Genomic DNA, 22,146 nt, shown 5'->3' on the forward strand with positions numbered 1-22,146 from the left:
TGTGTGGAATTGACCCCTGCTTATTTTCAAGGGTGAACTCAGGTCCCAGGCTTAGCCCGACCTCCAACTGACTACTGGAGTGAAACACTGGGGGCAGAATCTGGGTTGCTTGGCTGCCTTCTCGCCAGTCACGTGGGCCACCAGCAAAGCCAACAAAAGAGGATGGAGAAAGCCTGGGTGTGAGCCCCTGGATCGAGCCACGCCTGCAGCCGGCATCCTCTCTGGGTTCATCTTTAAATCGTATTGAATTATGACTTCTTTCTAAAGTTGTCTTGGTTTCTACGCACACATAAGCTCCTTTAATCCTAAGGATGCCTCTTATTGTTAATTATGTCATCGCATTTCACAGTGAGGTCAGGCAGGTTCAGAGAGACCAGAAACTTTTCTAAGTCACCAAACTTGTCCATCTGATTCCACACCATCGATCCTTAGTCCCTGTCTTGTTCAGGGACCTTGGAGAGGGCTGGAGGGAGGGAATTGCTGGGACTCGGGGTTTGAAAGCGGATCCTACAGACGGATGGGGTGTAGCCTTGGGAAGGCAGGGGTCTACCTTACATTCCTTTTTAAAAGGTTTATTTTATTTACTTGAAAGGCAGAGTTAGAGAGAGAGATGGAGAGACAGAGAGAGCTCTTTGACCAGCTGGTTCATGCCCCAGACGGCTGCGCCAATGCTGACCCCAATACTGTAAGTTCTTGGTCATTCCTCGTGGTGCTGGCCCCGATTTATGCCCAGCCAACTGCCGCTAGAGGTCCTCACTGAGGCAGGTGGCCGGGGGACAGCGGAAAGCCCTGGAGGCAGGGGTGCTGAGTCTCCGGGACAAAGCCTCGGCAGCAGACACAGCCTTCACCCCTAAGGGGCAGGAGACCGATCTAGGCCCAGCTCCTCTCCTGTTTCCTGGAATTGTTCAACAGAGAGCGTAAGGCGTCTGCAGGCGTGTCCGGGCTTTCCTTGGTCTCCCAGCCGTTTCATTCTTTCACAGCTTATGTCACTCTCCTGGCCAGAAAGGCCCTCCCGCTTCCTGTTTGCCCGGCAAACTCTTAGCTTTCCACTCCAACTAGAATGCCACCTCCTCCGGGAAGCCCTCTTTGGTCTGATTTCTCGCTCCTCGATCTCCCCACAGAAGCCGTATACATCGACATCAGCCCTCAGCACACTCCGCTCTAATACTTCCTGTAACTCCCTGTCTGCCGGCCCTTGTCTGATTTCCTCTGGTGCTGCCCGCACCCAGCTAATGGCTGGGCCCCAGCAGTGATCTTGCGAGTGTTCCGCGAGAGCCCTGCCTCACCCACTCCTGTCTGTCCCTGGGCATTCGGCTTAGACCCCACCCCCTTGGGATACCTTCCTTGAGTCCCCGAGGCTGGATGTGGAAGTCTCTTCTCCACAGTGACTAAGACAGGAAGCACCGACATAGGACAGCTGGCCCTGGAGGCTAAGCCACTTCCTGGCATGTTTAAAGTGCCTCAGTCTACCCACCTGTACAATGGGCATGCTAATAATACCTCACTGTGTTGATGCGAGTTCTGAACAAGGCCATTCATACAAAGTGCCAAGAACAGCACCCAGCAAAAACCAATAGTGCACTTAGCTACTGTAAATGTTAGATCCGACTACTGTTGCGCATTAATTTACCAAACATTGATTGAAGCAGTTGTTGTACGCCAGTGTGCTAGGGAAGGCACAGACACCAATTTAAGAAACTTCGTTTCCATAGCAGAGTCGTGCAATAATGAATGAACGCACGAAATGCAGCAGGTGTGGGTTATCTGGGTGATTAAACGGCTCCACTTTTCCTTAATCGTGGACGCTTTGCCCTAAGCTTCCCTGGAATGGCGGACGGCATTCTGTGCCTCACACGGATCCAGTGACGCAGTCCAAGAAAACAAAGTCTGGAACTTCAAACCCGAAATTTTTTTTCGGAGAACAAACTCTGACGAAGTCTGAAAGGTAGGTTTCATGGAGGCAGAGAAGAGTTTATAAATCACAGATGTGTGAACTGGAAGCAGCTGTCCCGGCCCTGCCGGACAGGCTGGGTTGACGCCGCGTGGAGCAGAGGTGAGGTCCCTTCTGTTCCCTGCAGTTTTACTCAACAACCCGGCCTTGGCGTTCTCATGTCAGGAAACAGAAACGTAGAGAATTTAAAAAAAAGGAGGGGGCGGCGCCGTGGCTCATTTGGTTAATCCTCCGCCTGCCGTGCCAGCATCCTATATGGGTGCTGGGTTCTGGTCCCGGTTGCTCCTCTTCCAGTCCAGCTCTCTGCTGTGGCCCGGGAAGGCAGTGGAGGATGGCCCAGGTGCTTGGGCCCTGCACCTGCATGGGAGACCAGGAGGAGGCACCTGGCTCCTGCCTTCGGATCGGCATAGCTCCGGCCATTGCAGCCATTTGGGGGGTGAACCAACGGAAGGAAGACCTTTCTCTCTCTCTCTCTCTCTCTCTCTCACTGTCTATAACTCTACCCGTCAAATAAATAAATAAATAAATCTTTAAAAAAAGAAGAAGAAGAAAGAAAGAACCTTCCATGGGACATTTCGGCTGTGCCCAAGAGTGGAGAGGGAGCCCTGGTGCTCTGTTCCCGTTGCTGTCTTGGATAACGATCCCTGCTTGGCCCGGGCCATCATTCTAAAAAGGTGTTAAATGTTGCTCTATCTGTGAGAGAGAGCTTTTTAAAACACCAGGGACGATCAGCAAGAATTCATTCTCTCTCTCTTTCTCTTTTTCTTGAGTTGACTCATAACTGTCGCCCCTTTTATGGGTGGGATGGGGAGGACGGGACAATCAGCCCTCCTGTCATTGCCTTAGCACTCGGCCCATCCTCCACTGCCTTTCCAGCCCACAGCAGAGAGCTGGACTGGAAGAGGGGCAACCGGGACTAGAACCCGGCGCCCACATGGGATGCTGGCACTGCAGGCGGAGGATTAACCAAGTGAGCCATGGCGCCGGCCCCCAGAGATATTATTTTAGAAGTAATTAAAAACGTATCTAATGTAGAAAACTCAGAAATTAAAAATAATTTACAATGTGAGAAAATGAAAGTCACATGTATTCCACCACCTATAGATACGCACCCTCAGTATTTAAGTGTGCGTCCCTCTGTCTACGCGTTGCACGACATGAAATCCTACTGGACATCCAGTTCTAGAGCTTTGGTGATTGAACAACACAGCAGGAGCAGTTTTCCAGCTAATCAATATTCTCACATGTCAACTCAAGGCAGGTAGGATTTCAGGTCGTAAATTGCTGATTGCTCATCAGATCCTGTGCTAGAAAAGAGAAACAGTTTCCAGTGTTCACCATGAGAAGCCGCAGCAGCAGTGACACTGTTTCAACTGGAACTTTGGGCAAAGCTCTCCTAGTCTATTTGGTGCTACTATAACAGAGCACCCGAGATTGAATAGCTTGCAAAGAACAGGGATCTGCTTTTTCTAGTCCTGGGTGGGGGGCAGCGCCTGCCTTGTTGCTTTGTCATCCCACAGCAGAAGGCAGAAGGGCAAGAGGGGATGAGAGAGAGAGACAGAGAGCGCGTGCGCTTGAACTCACGGCTTCAAGCCTTTTATAATTAGCATTAATCTCTCCATGACCTAAACAGCCCCCAGTGAGCCCCACCTCCCAACGCTGTTACATTTCGGAGTGGGTTTCCTACACCTGCTTTCGGGGGGACATGTTCAAGCCAAAGCAAAAACAGCCATTGCTTGTTTCCTACAAGCAAGGTTCTAGAATTCCCTGTCTCAACCACACTGTCTCCGCGCATGCCTGATTTTCACACGCTGGAGACATGTTCACAAGCTCCAGAAATGCACAGGATCCTCTAAGTTCATGGAAAATGCAAATAGGGAAAAAGACTGCGCGTGGATTTCAAAATCCTTTATTCAGTGAAATAACCGTACCTTTTAATAGCCTTGTGCAGGAACTTCTGGAAGCACGCTTGTCTCTTACGGGCTGGCACCCCTCCCAGTGGGGTATGGCACGTCCCATCCCCCACATCATCTGTCCCAGTGTTAGCGTCCAAAAGCCTTTGCCACGCAAGGTTCCCGCTGCCCTCTGACTTGTGTTTCCACGGCTCTCATTCGGCTTCCTTGCATGGACTGCTGGCCCCCCCTCTAAGGCCTGAGCTGCCATTTTTAGCCACCGGAAGCCTGTACTCGTAACAGCCAGGGAGGCAGAATGGGTGCGAGTCGGGGAGGGCAGGACTGGCGACCCCTGCCTTGTCCGAGGCCCGGACTCCCAGCCCCGGGCTCCCAGCTGCCATTTCTTTTCGCATCTGGGCGACGTTCTCGCCTGCTCATCCCCAGCGCCTCTGGACAGGAAAGCGAACCCAAAGTCAAGTGTACTGGGGTAGAATGCTCCTGCCTCATTCCACTTTCCTTACCAATGCAGGGCCTCGAGAGAAATTCAAATTCTGTCCGTGTCTTTGTTCAGGCCGATAAAGATCTTTCAATTCAACTTGGAAAATATTGATGGAGCTACTCCCGCGGCTCCCGGGGCACCCTGGCCCTGTTGGAAGCCAACATCCATGCTTCCTTTCTGATAATGCTTTTCCCTGGCCTCTCTTGGTGGAACTTTTGCTCACCTCCCGATCTGATTACCTCCTTGGTCTCCTCTCCAGAGGGCTGCACCTCCCTGCCCCTGCGGCAGTGGGAATCCCCAGTTCTCGGGCTGTCTGATGGACGGTTCCCAGCCACGAGACACCCCTGAGTAGCTGGCTCCTCCTTGGACAGCCTCCCAAGAGAAGGCATTGTTTCGACCTTGATCTCACCTTGAAAACAAAGGCTTTGGGCTAGAAAAATGAAAACAAAAATAAAAAGACCAGGAAGAAGGGGGCAGCAGGTGGACAAACGCCGGCATCACCGGGGGACGTGCTGGTTCACCCAGCTTCCCCACGGGCTCCCAGAGCTGAGTCACGGTTTCCCTCTGCTCAGAGCTCATGGACCGCTTGTTCGTGAGCTGCAGGGAGGTTAACCAGAAAAGGCAGGCGCTGGGCCTTTCTGCAGTATTTTTAGTCCTTCAAAAGGGCCTAGGAACAAAAGTCTGGGTCCCAGTAATGGCAAACTGAGTGTCACTCTCTTTTAAAAATATTGATCGAGGGCCAGCGCCGCGGCTCACTAGGCTAATCCTCCGCCTAGCGGCGCCGGCACACCGGGTTCTAGTCCCGGTCGGGGCGCCGGATTCTGTCCCGGTTGCCCCTCTTCCAGGCCAGCTCTCTGCTATGGCCAGGGAGTGCAGTGGAGGATGGCCCAGGTGCCTGGGCCCTGCACCCCATGGGAGACCAGGAAAAGCACCTGGCTCCTGGCTCCTGCCATCGGATCGGCGCGGTGCGCTAGCCGCAACGCGCCGGCCGCGGCAGCCATTGGAGGGTGAACCAACGGCAAAGGAAGACCTTTCTCTCTGTCTCTCTCTCTCACTGTCCACTCTGCCTGTCAAAAAAAAAATATTGATCGATCGATTGATTGATTGCTTTGAAAGAAGGGAAGAGACAGAGAGATTCCATCCACTGGTTCACTCCTCAGAAACCTGAAACAGCTGGTGCTGGGTCAGGCTGAGAGCTCCATCCGGGTCTCCCACATGAGTACCTGGACCATCACCCCCTGCCCTCCCAGGCACATTAGCAGGGAGCTGGATTGGAAGCGAAGCAGCCACGACCCAGACTGCCACTCAGCAGTACGGGCAAGCGCTGGCTTAACCAACTGTGCTGCGTGTGTCCCTGTGCACAGTTAGAAACAGTGTGTGGGGCAGCGGCCTGTAGTCCCAGTGCTGTTCACCCACGTGGACACACGCTCAGATGGCACCTCGTGTTTCGACATGCAGGGACGGACAAGGGTCAGTGGCCTGGGGCAGCGGTGACGTCATCGGGGAGCTGGCTGGGAGTGTGGATTTGGGAGTGAGTAACTCCTCTCCATATTGGAAACACAGCTAGCCATCATCGTTAGTGCCACGGAGGAGAATTTGGGGCTGGGGTGGGGGTGGGGGGCGACAGTGCTGTCAGCTGCTGGGTGTGACACCCGATGGCAGCCCTCCGCGCCCCAGGCCCGTCTCTCTCCGCTCTGGATAGATGTTGTGTTGCCTCATGCAGGGAGCTAGGGCTGCCTGCATCACACACGGCGCAGCTCGAGACGCCGTGCCAGATGGCACTTAGGAGCCAGGCACATGGGACAGCTGCTGGGAGGTTTTATTAGCGGAGACACGTGGCCTGGCACCGCCGGGTGCCACCTCGGCCCTCTGGGGCACCCGCCCAGTGCATTATCCAATTCTGCTTTTAGATACCCATTAAGCACACCACCTCGCGCGCCAGCCCCCCTCTAATGGCCTGATTGGGGTGTGTTGGGAGGGGTCTTGGCTGAAAGACACCACCCAAATCTGTGACAGGAAGGGGGTGCGGGGGGTGTAGCCTGGGTATACACCAGCTGTCCCAGCAGCAGAGCAAAGGGGCTTTGTAGGGAAACGTTTGCCCGTGGTGCCACCGGCCTCGCGTGGAGAGTGGCTGTCCCCTGTCCCAGCTGCCCACCTCGCCCAAAGTGCCGTGTTCTGGGAAGGGCCGGGGGCTCCCTTCTCTTCTCCCACAGGGTGGGGGAGGAGGCGCCTTCTTCCCGTTCCAACGTTCCATCTCAGAGCTCACAAAGCACTTGCGTTTGCACTCATTCCTCCTCCCTGTTACCCCGCTGCCCTCTTGGATTGGCCAACATGGAAGCGGAGGCACAGGAAGGCGTGACCCCGCTTCTGGCCGTGCAGCAAGGGAGCACTCCTCCCCTGCACTGAAGCCTGGCCTGGGGCCTGGATGGGTCTTTGACCACAGCTGCCCATGCGGAAGCACCTGCTACGCACAGCTTTGCACCCATGCTTGCGACACTTTCGGCAAGCCTGGGGCACAGATGCCACTGTTGTCCTCTGCGGACAACAAGGCCAAGGGATAGAGCGGACAAACGCCATGCTCCGTGGGGGCCTGGTTAGGCTGAGGCTAAGCCAAGATACTCCAATGCACGTCTGTCTTGACTCCAAAACATAGCGCTTCCAACGCTTAGAGTGACAACAGGGAGCCGTTAATGAGCACTTACTGTTTTCCAGCCCCTGTTGTAGGTGCTCTGTCGGTATCGACTCATTTAATTTTTATAGCAAGGCTATGAGGTAAGTGTTAGTAGCATCCTGCATGGTTTGAATGAGTCCCCCGAAGGGGCACGTGTTGGAAACTTAGTCCCCAGAGCCCCTCAGTAATGGTTTGGGGGGCAGGGCCTGCGGGAGCTGGTCGGGACTGGATGAGATCATGAGCATGGGGACCCCATGGCGGCATCAGTGGGTGGATAAAAACAGGAAGGGGCGGGGCCGGCACGCTTGCTCACCGGGTGGTGCCCTCTGCCAAGCTGATGTTGGCTCCATGCAGCGGATTGCCCACCCCAGAACCGTGAACCGAGTGAGCCTCTATCCTCTTGAAGTGACCTGGTCTCAGGTATTTTTTTTAACTAGCAACAGAAAATGCGCTAAGATGCATCTCTATTTTGCAGTCGGAGAAACAGAGGCATAGAGCGATGAAAGGACTTGCCAGAGACAACACAGTTGGTGATGGAGGGAGGGAACGGGGTTGAAATTCATACAATTTGGCCAGCACCGTGGCTCAATAGGCTAATCCTCCACCTTGCGGCGCCAGCACACCGGGTTCTAGTCCTGGTAGGGGTGCTGGATTCTGTCCCGGTTGCCCCTCTTCCAGGCCAGCTCTCTGCTGTGGCCAGGGAGTGCAGTGGAGGATGGCCCAAGTGCTTGGGCCCTGCACCCCATGGGAGACCAGGAGAAGCACCTGGCTCCTGCCATAAGATCAGCGGGGTGCCCTGGCCACGGCGGCCTTTGGAGGGTGAACCAACGGCAAAAGGAAGACCTTTCTCTCTGTCTCTCTCTCTCTCACTGTCCACTCTGCCTGTCAAAAAAAAAAAGAAAAAAGAAATTCATATAATTTAACTCCAAGAGTCACATCATAAAATTGTCAAGATTGAAATCCATGCAGCGTTTTTATAATATGCATTTTCCATGAACTTTTTGAAGACCCCTTGTACTTCCCTAGCATGGTGTCTGCTTGCGTGTTTCAGGCACTGGTTGCAAGAAGCCTTCTGAAAAACCCATTTCTTCATGGTTTTTGGAGCCATCTCATCCTCTCTAAACACAGCCAGCTCCTGTTCGGTTCTGAAGCCACCCCAACCCTCCAGAATCTATTTTGGGTCAGAAATGACGAGCACCTTGTTGATGAGAATTGCCGCACGCAACATCTGTCTAGGAGCTTCTTAGAAACGCAGGATGGATCAGTCCACACGTGACAAGATCCCCAGGTGACCTGTGCCTGGCAAAGCTTTGGACCCATTGGCCGCAAGGAGGCCCAGCAAACTCAAGGGCAGAGTTCTGAATCTCAACCATACACTGGTTTCCTGGAAAGCATTTAGAAGGACTAACGCCTGAGTGCCTGGGCGCCACAGTTACATCAGGGACAGATGTTCAGCCTGGTCACTGAGGTGCCTCCAGTGTCTGTCAGAGGGCCTGGGTTTGCTACCTGGCTCTGGCCCCTGACTTCAGCCCTCTGCAAATGCAGACCCTAGGGGCAGTGGTGGTCACTCGAGTGGTTGGGTCCCTGCCACCCACGTGGGAGACTTGGATTGAGTTCCTGGCTCCTGTCTGGTCTGGCCCACCTCTGGCTGGTGATTGAACCAACAGATGAGAATTCTCTCCCCCACCTTCCTTAGGGTTCAGCCACATCCCCCACCCAGACACCTGAGCCTGTTGCTGGGTGTGGGGGATTAGAGGAGTTCTCAGAACACTGCCCACCCCACAGCCACAGCTCACGGAAGCTATGGTCAGCAGAGTGAGGCACACAGTCCCCAAGTCACCGCGGTTCCACTTGTGCGCTTTTGACCGTGTGGTGATAGAAGGTGCTGTCCATTCTGCAGAAACTGGACCTCAGCGTACTCTCACTGTTCGCTAATGGTGAGTTCCCATACAGCCATTCTGGGTCCCACGCTCACACATTCAACACAGTCCATGGGATTTCAGCACCACAGGCTCTGTGTTGGATGGTTTTGCCCAGTGGGAGGCTCACGTGTATGTCCCGAACACACCTAGGCTCAGCTGTGTGGATCCTAGCTGGTGAGTGAAGTGCATTTCCGACTTGTGATGGGTTTAGCGGACGCGTAACCTCTGCTCGATATTGAAGGAGCGTCTGTACACGAAACAGAGCCAGCCTGGTTCAGACCAGGCCGGCCCGCGATGCCCTGCTCGATTGCACCCAGATGAGTTGTCTGCCCTTCTTCAAAGCTACACGTGACAGGAGCAAGCCCTTGCTCTCCCAGAAGGTGGGAGGGGAGACTCCAGATGTGACGCTAACTACCCGGACCCTCCAGGTCTGGAAGACGTGTCCTCCCACCACGAGGCCAAGTCACCCCAGCTTACAGAAGAGGTGAGCCTGCGTCATCGAGCCCTCGACAGTGAAGGGCTGGAGTGTGAAGTTTGCATCACCACAGTCTTCATCAACCACGTGCGATCCACTATGCCAAGACCTCGGCTTGCCCAGAGTCTCGCCTTGCTGTAGAGCCATGGTTATAACACAAATGTAGCATCTAGGTGTCTAGGGCAGGGGACGTATTTATGGTTTCATTTTTGTACAACACATTTCTGAGAGGCAGGCAGACTCCTCTGTGTCTGGAAATGTACCAACCCATAGAGGGTCCTCTGTAGGCCTTTGCAGTGGGAAGGTGAGGTGATGGCCGTCCTAGACACCATTCCCTGAGTGTTCTCTGCGGGCAGGCACTTGATAAACTTTATCACACTTAACCCCATGGCAACCGTAGGAGGCATCATTTGCATGTTAGCTTTCAGGTGTTCAATAAATACAAGTAGTTGATGTCGCTCCCCCTCTTCGTGGAGGAACGACACAGGACCCTGCGCTGTTCTTTTGTCTGCTCGGCCCTCCCCGGGTTTGCTGCTGGTTCTTCCCGGGTTGGCTACCGTCCCTTCCACCTCCGTGGAAGGGCGGTTCCTCCTGCCACTTTCCCCACTTCCGAGGGGGAGCGGCACACCGCCGGCCGGCTCTCTCGGGGGCTGCACAGGTGTTCCTTCAGATAGATATTCCTGGTGCATGTTGTCTCTCTCCTCCTTTATAGTCCTCTTCCACCAATCCCAACTCTGCTACCCACACGCTGAGTACGCTGCTCTCCTCCAATCAGGAGCAGGATCAGCTCCCGCAGGTCATCACTCAAGTTGGCGAGAGGCAGCTGCGTAGAAGTTTCCTCCTCTCCCAGCGCCATATTGTGGGAGAGCAGATGCATAGAATAAGTCTTAATTCCAGTAACTTAGTCTAGTCCGAGTTGCTCCCCACAGTTGATCCATTGTGATAGCTTCGTAGCAATGCGAGAGTTTGAACTCCTTCATTGAACACATTAACTGAGTGTTACGCACTCACAGTGTGATCACCAGTGTGGAAGGTGTAGCCTGGCTTCCCCTTGTTGCTCTCAGTAAGTTGTGAGAGGCAAGAGATGCAGGAAGAGTGAGGGGTAATCAGAAAAGGAAGCCAGGGCTTCATGATGTCGACGATGCTCAGCCCAACTGAAGATCCTCAGCCTGCCTAAGGAGATGAAAGCCATAACTCAGGGGCCATTTCTAAAGAACTCGGGGGCAGAGATGGAGTCGCCCAGGAAGAAGCTGGGGAGAAGCGTTGCATCCAATGGCACAGGTTCCCGCGGCACCCCTGGGGCACTGACATGAGCATTTCACACCAGTAGCAGCACTGTCGGCCTGGAACGAAACAGAGATGGGATGCAGTGAAGATTGGCTCTGAGGGAAGGACCAGAGGCGTTGAAGGACCAGAGACCAGGCCCTCCGCGTACAGTGCAGAGAGCGGGGCTGCCTCAGTGGGCGGAGAAAGAGCAAGGAACCGAAGCGGAGTATTCTTGGCCTTGGGAACCTGATGGAATGTTCTCCGCTGGGCTGCTGACAGCCTTAGCCCAATATCCCCTTTGTTCCTTCCGTGTTCCATGACGTCCCTCTGAGAAAGCAGACACACATGGGGAGGCCCTGTGAAAACAGGAGTGGAGGTTGGAGCAATGCAGCTGGAGTCACGGAACGAGGGCCAGCACTCGGGGGCAGTGTGTTACGCCAGCGCTTGCAACGCCGGCATCCCACGTCAGAGCGCTGGTCAAGACCTAGCTGCTCTGCTTCTGATCCAGCTCCCTGCTACTGCACCTGCGAAAGCGGCGGGTAATGGCCCAAGGACGTGGGTCCTTGCATGCCTGTGGGAGACATGGATGGAGTTCCAGGCACCTGTCTCTGACCTGGCCTCATCCTGGCCATTGTGTCCACTGGAGGAGTGAACCAGTGGATGGACGGTCACTTTCCCTCTCTGCCACTCTGCCTTCCAACTGAACTCATACCTAAATAAAACATTATTAAAAAAATAAATACAAGTCAAGGAACACCAAGGATGGCCAGCGACCCCACAATCTAGGGACAGACACAGAAGGATCCTGCCCTGCAGCCGCCTTAACCTTGACCTTGACCTTGACGTGGGATTCAGGGACTTTCCAGTCGTGAGAGAGGGAATGTCTTCCGTTTGGGGGCTGCTTGGTTCTGGGAGCTCTAGGAAGCTCACCCAGCTGTTCGGATTGAATAGGTGTGATTTCAGGTGAAACTGGTCCAGTGGGTACCTGGGCGGGGCACAGGGTGGGCAGACCGGGGAGATTCCTGGTGGAGGAAGCAGCAGGGTCTAACAGCGGCACTCGCCATCTGCCACCTGAATCTATGCCCACATGTAGGAGCCAGTCTTCACTGGGGCCATCCCAAGCACTAGGGAGAAGCAGACAGACAGACAGACAGACACGGTGCCTGTCTTCCTCTTCCCACTCCCTTCTAGCCCCGAACCGTATGGGCCCAGTCCAGGCCTTTCCCTTTATCAGGAGCGCCTCAGAGTCCCTTAAGCTTCAAAAAATCTGTGATGCCAAGGACCGTGAGTACAGTCACCCCAAACTCTGCCTGCAGAATGGAGTTTTTACGAGAGGCGTCTTGTTAGGCGACCCCGAGTCTGGCTCTCGGGGAGTGTTTCCCTGAGTGCTCCGGGCAGTGAGTCTCACCAAAGGCTCACCGGTGTGCAGACCACAGCTGGGGAACTGAGCCAAGACCAGAGGCACTGTCCTCAGGGCCTGCTGTCACCATCAAGAACACCCTGGAACAGGTGCTCTGTGTGGCTGCATCCCTGGGCACCAGACTTCTCAGTTAAGATTCTAGAAGCCCTAGGAGACTTGGGACCAGCAGATTGCCTTTTTTTTTTTTTTTTTTTTTTTAACAGGCGGAGTGGACAGTGAGAGAGAGAAAGACAGAGAGAAAGGTCTTCCTTTTTGCCGTTGGCTCACCCTCCAATGGCCGCCGTGGCTGGCGCATCCGGTGCCCCGACCAGGACTAGAACCCAGTGTGCCAGCGCCGCAAGGCGGAGGATTAGCCTAGTGAGCCGCGGTGCCGACCCAGCAGATTGCTTTAACACAGAGCAAAATTGCCTGCCGGCCTGGCCCTGAGGACCCATAGGAGAGATGCTTTTGTCTCTGTAATGGATAATCCACTAAGAACTGAGAGGGGAGAGGGAGGTAGAGCTGGGTGGTGGTTCTGCACTGTGGAGGTCAAGTCAATGCGTCAACTTGACTGAGCTTCTAGGAGCCCAGATATTTGGTCCAACATCAGCCTGGGTATTTCTGCGAGGGGATTTTGGACAAGACTAACAAATTGGTAAACTGAATAAAACGCACTATCTTTGCTAAGGTGGCTGAGGCTCATTTAATCCATTGAAATCCAGGATAGAAGGCAAAGCCCACATCCTTCCCCCCGACTGCCTTCAGAGTGCGACATCAACTTTTTCTCTGCCTTCAGATTCAGATGGGAACATCGGTTCTTGCCGGGCCTTGCACCTGCTGACCTCAGAGTGGAAGTAAGCCATTAGCTTCCCTGGGTCTCGAGGAGGCCAGCTCGCCCACAGACCTTGGGACTTGCCTGCTGTGGAGTGACACTTCCAAAAACGCAGAACTCGGAGTGTCCCTGTGCCGGGGCACCACCTGGGCGCCCCCATGACACACGGATTCTGGCCCAGCAGGTCAAGGGGCTGCATCGGCTTTTCTGACCAGCTCCACGGTGCACGGACATGGCTGGACCACAGGCCACCTTAAGGGGGCAAGGCCCTGGCTAATTTCTATTAGCACAGATTGATTAATCTATGCCCTACTTCCTTACAAAAAGGAGTTATGTGAGCATGAGGAAATTAAGGTGGCCTTGGAGGTCTTTGAAACCTGTCATTTCTTTGGACATACTCGTTAATTTTTTTTTTTTTTTTGAGTTTTAACACATTCATCCAGGGATTGTCACTATGCTGGTTCTTATTTTTATGTAGAAACTGCAGGGCTAGATAACTGCTGGGATTTTGAAGTCTTCTCCTTTTTTTTTTTTAAGATTTACTTATTTATTTCAAAGAGTTACACAGAGAGAGGAGAGGCAGAGAGAGAGAGAGAGAGAGGTCTTCCATCTGCTGGTTCACTCCCCAATTGGTCGAAATGGCTGGAGCTGCACTGATCCAAAGCCAGGAGCCAGAAGCTTCTTCCAGGTCTCCCACGCAGGTGCAGTGGCCCGAGGACTTGGGCCATCTTCCACTGCTTTCCCAGGCCATAGCAGAGAGCTGGATTGGAAGAGGAGCAGCTGGGACTAGAACCGGTGCCCATATGGGATGCCGGCACTTCAGGCCAGGGCTTTAACCCACTGCGCCCCTTGAAGTCTTCTACATTGTGATTGTAGGAATGCATCTTCACATGGACTCGAGCCCATGGTTCCTGTAAGACATCTCTAGCCCTGAGGCGCCAACAGTCCAGTCTAGGCATCTGTCCCGGGGGAGGCAGGGTTATCCCTCAGCCGGTGAAGAGGGCTCACTCTGGTTTCTCAACACCCCTGGTGGACTTGACCTTGGCTGGGGGAAGGTCAGGACCCCAGGGGAAGAGCAGGCGGAAGATGAGCAGTGAAAGGCCTGACGGTGGTACGTGAGGGGAGGAGCGGGAGCCTGGCCCCATTCCCTGCAAGGTCTCCTTACGGGATTGCAGCATGAATGAAGCCCCGGCCCTGCCCCTGGCCCCTGGCTCCTGGCTCCTGGTTCCTGGCCCCTGGCCCCTGGCCCCTGCCCCCTGCCCCCTGGCCCCTGGCCCCTGGCTCCTGGCCCCTGGCTCCTGGCCACTGGCTCCTGGCTCCTGGCCCCTGGCTCCTGGCCCCTGGCTCCTGGCTCCTGGCCTCTGGCCCTTGGCCCCTGGCCCCTGCCCCCTGGCCCCGGCCCCTGCCCCCTGCCCCCTGGCCCCTGGCTCCTGGCCCCTGGCCCCTGGCTCCTGGCTCCTGGCCCTGGCTCCTGGTTCCTGGCCCCTGCCCCCTGGCCCCTGGCCCCTGGCCCCTGGCTCCTGGCCCCTGGCCCCTGGCTCCTGGCCCCTGCCCCCTGGCCCCTGCCCCCTGGTTCCTGGCCCCTGGCCCCTGGCTCCTGGCCCCTGGCCCCTGGCCCCTGGCTCCTGGCCCCTGGCTCCTGGCCCCTGGCCCCTGGCTCCTGGCCCCTGGCTCCTGGCCCTTGGCCCCTGGCCCCTGGCTCCTGGCCCCTGCCCCCTGGCCCCTGGCTCCTGGCCCCTGGCTCCTGGCTCCTGGCTCCTGGCCCCTGGCTCCTGGCCCCTGCCCCCTGGCCCCTGACCCCTGGCTCCTGGCCCCTGACCCCTGGCTCCTGGCCCCTGGCCCCTGGCCCCTGGCTCCTGGCTCCTGGCTCCTGGCTCCTGGCTCCTGGCTCCTGGCTCCTGGCCCCTGCCCCCTGGCTCCTGACTCCTGGCTCCTGGCCCCTGGCCCCTGGCCCCTGGCTCTGGCTTCCTCCTAATGCAACCCTTGGGAGGCAGTGGTGACGGCTGCCACAGGGGAGACTGGGACTGAGCCCCCAGATCCTGGCTTTGGCTCTGGCCCAGCCTCGGCCACTACATGCATTTGGGAAGCAGCTAATGAAAGCTTGCTCACTCCCTCTCTCTGTTTCTCTCTCTCTCTCTCTGTCTCTGTCTCCTACATCTCAAATAAATTAATAAAACTTTTTAAAAGATTTTTATTTTAGTTTTTATTGTACTCAACTCCCCTTCTGTATTTTTTACTGATGCAAAGTACTTGTTTAAATTAGCTGTTTTATGCATCATTTTTTCTCTTAACAGACTTCTTTTAACCACATTTTTAAAAAAGTTTTTTTTTATTCCTTTGAAAGGCAGAGTTACAGGGAGAGACAGAGAGACAGAGAGAGAGGTTTTCCATCCACTGGTTCACTCCCCAAATGGCCACAACGGCCAGGGCTGGGCCAGACTGAAGCCAGGAGCCAGGAGCCAGGAGCCAGGAGCCAAGAGCTTCATCCGGGTTTCCTGCGTGGGTGCAGGGCCCCAAGGACTTGGGCATCTTCTGCTGCTTTCCCCAGGTGCGTTAGCAAGGAGCAGGACCGGAAGTGGAGCAGCTGGGATTCGAACCAGCACCCATGTGGAATTCGGACATTACATGGGACAGCTTTACCTGAGAGGCCACATGCTGGCCCCCGATAACCACATCTTTTGAATGTGCGCATGACGTCATCAAGACAACGTCCGTCTTTGAAATCTCAGAAAAATGGATCCTTTACTATCAAGGCTGCAAGAACAGCACAGCTCCCAAATCCAAATGTCTCCTAGCTATACCCAAAACAGAAAAGCAAAAGCCCCGGAATCCGCATAGGTTTGGTTAGAGACTAAGGCTCTCTGAGCCACATAAAATAAAATAGCAGATTACTGACATTGATTTCTTGCAGTCATGACTTCTACAGTCCCTTTGTCGCTAACAAGGACGGGCCGGGTGAGGGTGGGTACACCAGGGCTGGCAGTGGGCTGGCGTCTCCTCTCTGCCCGGCCAGCTCCCGTCAGCCCATCATCCCTCATGCTTCAAAGAGTTCCTGGAAAAGGAAATTAAAAGATAAGCTTATTTTATTGGAAAAACTTTGAATGGAGTCTTGACAAAGTTCATGAGAAACATGTACTGTGGAAAAACGACACACAGATTTCCAATATAGATAGAGAGATAAACAGATAGATGGATCGATCAATCCACACCGATCCACACCAAAATAAACCCGTCTCTTCATTCCGTTTCCGCAGACTTTCTGAAACACCCTTGTTTTGTGTGCTGTGTGTGTACAGAAAGATGCAGAAAAATCGTCCCCGTCCACAGTCAAGCAGGTCACGGGGAAACCAACAACACAAGCTTACGGAGCCGCTTGCTCTCTCCCCAGGACCCGCCACTCTCTTCCCTTTCTGCAGGAGGCTTGCGACAGCGCCAGGCGCCGAGGAACAGGAGAAGGGCGTCCTCTGTGTGCTCCCTACGCACGTGAGTGAGCTCATCAGGCCACGTTCCATGGCGCGCGCTTCTGTGGCCCCCTCCGGGCAGCCGCACCTGTGCTTCGCGGCTGCCGGTGGCCCTGGCGGAGCCCTGGTGGAGTCTGCTCGCCTGCAGCTCTGCAGGGGCTCCTGCTTCCAAAGCCGGTTTTCCTGTCTGCTCTGTCTTCCCTGGGAAGGCTGGGCGCTCCTTCTCTGCGGGGGGAAGCCAGTCCGGGCGTTCTCAGGGAGTTCTCTCTGCCATCCCACGGCTTTTGACATCCCGTGCCCGGCTGCCCGTCTGGAGGAGCTCAGCTCGTCCCTCGGCAGGGTGAGGAGGGCTCTTCCGATGGCAGCCTTCCTCTCCACCGCCCTTTGGTTCCCGGGCGCTGGTGCCTCCACGTCCCCCGGGCTGTCGCAGGCTCTGTCTCATGGGAAGTCACCCATGCCCTCGGATCTCACTCTCCCTGCCTGTGTTCAGCAGGCCAGCTTGCTCAGATGTCAATGAGGCTGGAAGGAGTCCCTGTGGGAGAGATCAGCTGTGCCCCGCCAGCCAGTAGCGCTGATAGGGTGACGGAGATTGGACCGGTCAAAGCAGACTCCTGGCCTGGAATTCTGTTAGCTTCTTGCGCATGTGGAATGGAAGGAGGTCACCACGCTGTCCTGTCCAGGGCGTCTCCGCCACACCTGCGGTTCTGTGCCCACCTACCGGGCTGACCTGCAGGCGCCTTGCAGTGTCACTGTGCCTTTCACTGTCCCAGCTCCTGTGTCTTGCCCAGTCTTTGGCCCATCGTCCTCTGATTCATGCTTGCTTGCCTGTGTGAAGAGAGTGGTCCGAGACCATGACACCAAGAGGCCAAGCTGACCTTGGTCAAATCTCCAGCATCCAGCGCACCCCACTGTCCCCCATGGGCCATACAAATGAAGGAAGCAGATGCTGGATTGACACCTGCCTTCCGGAATGGGGAACAGCCGTGGAACTGCAAAGCCAGGGACAGAATTCATTCAGCTTTCAAAAAGACTTTCTGAGCACTTCCCAGGTCAGGGAGAGAGAGAGATAAGAAATGTTTGGGTGGAGGCGGCAGCAGGTGTAAGAGAAAGATTTTGATTGGCTACGGCAGATGCAGGTGCCTCATCAAGGGAATCCCGGGGTCTCCTGAGTCTCACCCTAAAACCAGGTGCTGGGCGGGATGTGGCCTGGCCTTAGAATTTGGTGGGTGAGGTTTGGCTGTGACCAGATGTAGCCTCGGGGACTCCTGCAGAGCCAGCCCGTCCTGTCACTCCTCTGGGGCTGGAGGTGAGCTACCAGGGGAGAAGGTTCACGGCGCAGCCACGCTTCCTCCCGACTCGGTCACAGCCAGGAGCGAGGAGCCTGTGTTCCCGGCAGGAAATCTGGGTTTAGAGCTTGCTCATCCACAGGCTGCCTGGCACAGCGCTAGCCCCTCTGTGTCTGCACCAAGTGGGCAAGGGAGAGACCTAGACAGCGGTTTGTCATTGCAAACCCCCAGGATGTGGAGGGAGGGGACCAGGGAGCCGGGGGTCACTGACAATCTGCGAATAGGAGTCTTGGTGGCGTGTGAGTCGTGGAAGCGCATCCTGCAGTCTGTAGTCCCAGCGGGGCGCCTTCAGGGACAAACAGGCAGGAAGCAAGGGCGGACACCAGGAGCCGGAGAAGACTCTGATCCGGAAACATCGCCGGGCCTTCCTGCCTCCGCCGCTGGCTCGCCGCGAGTGGCCCGGAGCAGGGTGTTAGCAGGTGCTGGAAACAGCAGGCTTCGGACAGGGCGGGGTGAGTGTGTGGCACATCCACCCCGCCAGCTGCAGGGGGTCAGGCGGGGCTGGCTCTGCAGGCAGTGACTAACGCGAGGCCGCTTCTGGAAGTTCACGGAAAAGTAGACGTAAAGGAAATGTTTGTTTTGGCGCAAACATTTTTGAGGGGCCCTAAAAAAAAAAACTCATGGAAAATGCATATTATGAGAAACTACATACAGATTTCAAATTCTTTTGGCACCCAAATAATTTCGCCTTTGACTCGCCTTTCCACAGACTGTTGGCCGTACCCTTGTATTGGCCAACAGAACCTTCTGGAAACGTAACAGCCCAGGAGGAATGAGAGCGAGTCCGATGAGCAGCATGCCACAGCCTTAGTCTAGCTTTCCTAATTCCCCCACTAAAGTTTTACTAGGACAGTGGGACAGGCAATAAAATGAGTTTCGGGACAGAAAACAAAATTTTGCTTCTTGCTAAATATGTTGCTTTTGGAAGGTTTGTGTTTATACGAATTTTCCTCCCAAAATGCAGTGCTCTCAGGTCAGTTTCATGTCTCCAATCTGGACATAGAAGACAGTATTTTCACATTGTTTGTGCAAGAAAACCATAAGGAGAAGAGTGTATGTTGTTGTTGACACAAAAATTATTTTAAATTAAGTTATACCTTATCCCTTGTTCTGGAGATCTAAAAATATTTTATTAATTGGAACTCACACCTGCCACCTAGGTTTGACTTAGCCCGGCTGTTGGATTTCAACTCTGTAGACTTTGCATCTGTGTGCTCCTCGCACAATGGGTTAAATCCCTCTGAAACTCAAAGTCAAGTCTAAGAAATCGCCGAGGGGCCCTTGCTCGGAGTCTGAGAAGAGAAAGTGTCCTCCCTAGAGAGAGGTGAGAGGGAGCTGGTTGCCGGACCCGTGAGCACCTGAGCACCGGGCTGGGTTACTAGCAGTCAGGAGAAACAGCATCCATCTACCCTAGTCCACGACCGTCTGCGTTGTCAGCTTTAAGCAAATATAGCCTTAAACAGTCTCAGCCAGGAGCTCAGTTAAAGACAACCCTCGGAACAGGCTCTGCGCAAGGTCAAGAGGTTGGGATTCCAACAGTCAGGAAGGAAGGGGACGCCATAGAAACAACTCGTCCCTGGCCCCCGGGAGCTCTCCATCAGAATGTGAACGGCACTGCTGTGGGTAGGCAGAGGCAGGGAGAGAAGCTAAGGCCACCGTTAGCCCAAACCCCGAGTTTGCTGACCACGCCCTTTCTCTTACTATCCAGAGTAAGTCGGTGTTCCCAAAATGCTGAAGGCATTCGAAGGGCTAGGAAGCTGACAGCTCCACTGTACCTTGTTTGGCAGTCCCTCCCATACCTGCTTTTATTTAAAATGAAACTTAATTCCATGCTCGCTCCAGACTCTGAGATAAATGGCTCTTTCTGGTGTGTTTGTGTGTGTGTGTGTGAGAGAGAGAGAGAGAAAGAGAGAGAGAAAGAGAGAGAGAGAGAGAGAATATAATTGTGAGGGGTGTGGGTAGTCTGTTTCTTGGCCCAGCACTGGTATTCACGCAGGTTTGGCAATGTGGTCTGAGGCATGCCCAGCAATGAGCATGACCAAATCCCGGCCCCAGTGTGTGACCTTCACCCTGACAGGCTGCGTGCCTGGCCTGGCTCTGAAGGGATATGTGTGACACCCAAGAGGTGGAAAGCAGGGATCCTCGACTTCTTGGAACTATTTCTTCAAGGCGATGTAACGTCCAAGACAATGCAACAGCAGCAGAGCTGAAAGTCTCCCTTAAACGGAGCATCTTCCAGAGGTTCGTGGAAAATATATATTTTTAAAACCTATGCATCGGTCTCAATTTTATTTTGGCAATAAAATGAAGTGGTAGTAGCTTTTAAACACATGTCTGAGCAAGATCTAGTTTGAGGGACTAGGAAGGGTCAGATAGCTTACCAGGGCAGTGTGACTCCTGCTGAAATTGAAGAAAGACAGCAGACGGATGGCAGAAGAACGGTGAAACCATCCACGCTGCCTGGGCAGTCTGTGGGAGAAAGGTCACAAAGAAACCGCAGTTGACAACTGGTTACCTCGGTGTCAGAGGGGATGAGATGACGTTGAATGAGGCCCGTGGTGACAGGTCGTCACATCCTTTTGTGCCTTACTTGAAAAGACCCAGAGTCGACAGCAGAAACTGTGGTCCACACTATAGAGAGCTCCTGTGGCTCAGGTTATACAGTTCTGGTGAAAAATTCGAGAGTAGCAAACTTTCTGCTTGCTGCATGACCAAACTGTTGTACCCAGACGAGCTGCAGACGAGGGCACATCTCTCCACGGAAGTCTTGAACAAGTGGGATCGAGATCCTGAAGTCTTTCTCAAAGAACTGTCGACAGGGAGGCAGTGTGGCCTTTCCAGTACAATCCTGAAGACAACGCACAACCAAAGCAGTGGCTACGGGAGCTGGGAACCAGCAGAGGCCGCAGCAATGCTTGCTAAGACTGCTCAAGGCGTTTTGCTCGTTGATCTGCTGGAAGGACAGAGAACGGCAGCACCTGCTTGTGTGAGAATATTTTCAGAAAGCTAACCTAAGTTGTATCATGAAAATCACATGAGAAATCCTCACTGGAGGGTCCCTCACCAGGACAAGGCTCCTAGTCAGTCCTCTCCCCAAACAAGGGCAATGTTCTGAGAGCTTCCGTGGGAAATCATTAAGTCCCCACCTTAGAGTTCTAACTGGGTCCCTTGTGACCTCTTTGTGCCTCCTAACCTTAAAAAACCTTCTGTGTTTCTTTAGCTCAGAGTGTAAAATAGATTGCGTTAGCATAGTTAAATTCCCGGGAGTCTTGGTTCTCGGGGATGGACTGAGTGATTGGTATCCTTGCTTACAAGAGTGTCTTGAACTTGGTAGACCTGATGCTGACAAATAAAGCTTTTATTTGCATTATGTTACTTCCACCTTTCGTGAACTTTCTGAAGTCCTCTCATATCACTTACTGGTACAGGGCCTGCTTTGGAGCCAGGGCTTGAATTCCTGGGTGTATTAGCTGTGTGACTGCAGGCAGCGCCGTGGCCTCTCGGATGTTGGTTCCTAATAACTGTAAAGGGACAGGAAATAACAGCATTAAGGAGAGAGCGTGTGTAAGTAGGCATTGTCCACGCCCAGGGTGAAGGTCACCCACAGACAGCCTGGACACCTCGCCCCGTCGGCCCCGCAGGCCACAGCATCACACCTGCTCACAACACATCCCAGTGCCACGTCCCAGTTACGTGGCTTCCAGCAAGCTTATCGGCCCCTGTTGCACCCACATCCTCTCTTCTGTAAATCTTTAGTCTTTCTGTGCTGCCTAAATGAATGAGTGCATAATGCGACGTGCTCAGGAAAATACCCGGCGCATAGTTAGAGAAATAAACAGAGATCGGCATGGGGTAGCTGAGGCCCTAGTCTATGACGGTTATGATTTATCTAAGCTGCTCCTCCCCCACGGGAGCTCGGCTCTGCTCTGAGCTCTTGACTGGGTGAGTATTTGGGACATGAGTGAGGACCGGTAAGAGAAAGTTCTGGGTGTGTTTGGTGGCCGGAGGGTGGGAGAATGCTAAGTAAGACAAGTCTCTGGAGAGCACCAACCACCGTGTCTGGCGACCTCCTCTTCAGAGTGGGAGAAGAATAAGGCAGCGGCCGACGACAACACTAAGTAAGACCACCTGCAGCCGAGCCTGCACCCTGACTCGGCACCCTGCTAAGGAGCCTGGGACGCGCAGGGTAGGGTCCTGTGACTCTGACGGTGGCATTTCTGTAAGATTTCGTCTGCTTTGATCCTTCAGACGCATTCCTTCTCACTCGGTTTTAATAAGGCTCCTGCTGCCCCTGACCAGGGCGCCATCCAATATGAGGTGGCCTTGGACAAAATTGAGTCACTGAAGCGTATCTTTTGAAATACGAAGTGATTTTCTTTGAAACAATGAAGAACCGCTGGCCTAGGAGCCCAGCGTGGAATGGCAGGAGAGA

Source organism: Oryctolagus cuniculus, chromosome 8 (genome assembly GCF_051225735.1).
Source record: "Oryctolagus cuniculus isolate XC-2025 breed Fujian yellow rabbit chromosome 8, ASM5122573v1, whole genome shotgun sequence".
Classification (NCBI taxonomy): Eukaryota; Metazoa; Chordata; class Mammalia; order Lagomorpha; family Leporidae; genus Oryctolagus; species Oryctolagus cuniculus.